Raw genomic sequence first — 1,607 nt, forward strand, 5'->3', positions numbered from 1 at the left:
GTGGAGAGACGTGTAGGGAAGACAGGAAGATGATGGAGGAGGAAGATGTAATAAAATACTCATATATCTCACACAGCATTCGATTGTACTCTGGAAATGTCAGTGACACAACATAATGAGAGAGGCACTAAACAAGATGTCACGCGTGCAAGACTAATTACAGACGGGAGACGTGAACAAACCAATTCATTAAATCAAACTGGACTTCACAATGCTGATTTATGAGAGAAATCAGCCTCGGCTTTCAAACACTGTTGAAAAATACAGTTATGCAGCATTTCAACACACCAAACCACTAGAATAATTGCTGGACAAATCACCTTATTACTGGAAAAGCACTATTTATGTTATGTTTTGTTTCCATGTACCTACGAAGACCTGGCAAACTATTGACCAAACCAGTCTGAGATTGAAGACAGTTACCTGAAATGATGTGAAAAACAACAAATCTGACTCTTTAGTGGACCGAAATCCTACTGATATGTCACTTGAATAATAATCTGGAACAAGGTGTATGTCCAAAAATATAATATTACGGCAAAAGTGTTTCCAACGCAAGACAAATGTTTGTGATCTTTTGAATGCAGTGCTTCATTTTGCATTTTGTGTGTGCAGTTCTTCGACAAGTGTATAATGCTTTGAAAAAAGAGGCAAAGTTTTTAAAATGTAAGCATAAAAAACAAAAAATTGATACCATCTGCAAAACAATTCAGTTTTGTCCAGTTTTATACCTGTGAGAAATGCTGCCGCAAAATCATATTATACCATAAAAGTGACTTCTTTTTTGTTAGACTATTTCAAGTCTCAGTAGATTTATGTAATGTACGTGTAAATATAATTAATGCAAATGTAAGTTTAACGCATTAGAAAGAAAAATCTCTGCCATAAATCTACATAAAAGCACAGCATTCTGACATGATTTCTCATCATTGGACAAAAAAAAAAGCTTGTTACTGGAAAAACTTTACTATTTCATCCAAAAATGTCTTGTTATATCAATGTATGTTGGAAAGCACAGCCTTTTACTGGAAATGTTAGACACTGAAAAGTATTATCTTAGTGCATCGGTTGATCCTGACAGTTGCGTCCGCTGCATCAGAACTCTTCAGACCTCAACATTTATGAATATTACGAGGTATGAGACATTCTCAGACCTTTCCTTACCCTTCGGACCACAGTAACACACACAGACGCACCTCTGGTGATTCTCTGATTCTGATGTTGATCTGAATTTCACTCTCTCCATCAACACCGGTGACCTTTAGTGAGGAGGAAGCAGGTGTATTGACTGAGCAGCATATAATCCTGAGTCAACACCATTTCCCAGCCCTCCATCACATCTATTTACCCAGTAAAAGCTTGCTTGGGCCGGCCTGTTTACCTCCATCCCTCCACACACAAACACAGCCGTCCATGTGAATCAGCAGATCACGCTCCTTTGTTCCTCTGAGCGCCGGTGCAGTTAAAACACACGTCTTTGAGCGTCTGCTTTGAAACAGACCGCAGAAGTATTGATTCTCTGCAGTGTGGAGGTCTGCTCGGTTTATGTGGAGGGTCTGAATGGGGCTGTAAGTCTCTGGCAGGTTTACCTTCTTCCATAGACAGTA

This window comes from Carassius gibelio, chromosome B18, assembly GCF_023724105.1.
Source record: "Carassius gibelio isolate Cgi1373 ecotype wild population from Czech Republic chromosome B18, carGib1.2-hapl.c, whole genome shotgun sequence".
Classification (NCBI taxonomy): domain Eukaryota; kingdom Metazoa; phylum Chordata; class Actinopteri; order Cypriniformes; family Cyprinidae; genus Carassius; species Carassius gibelio.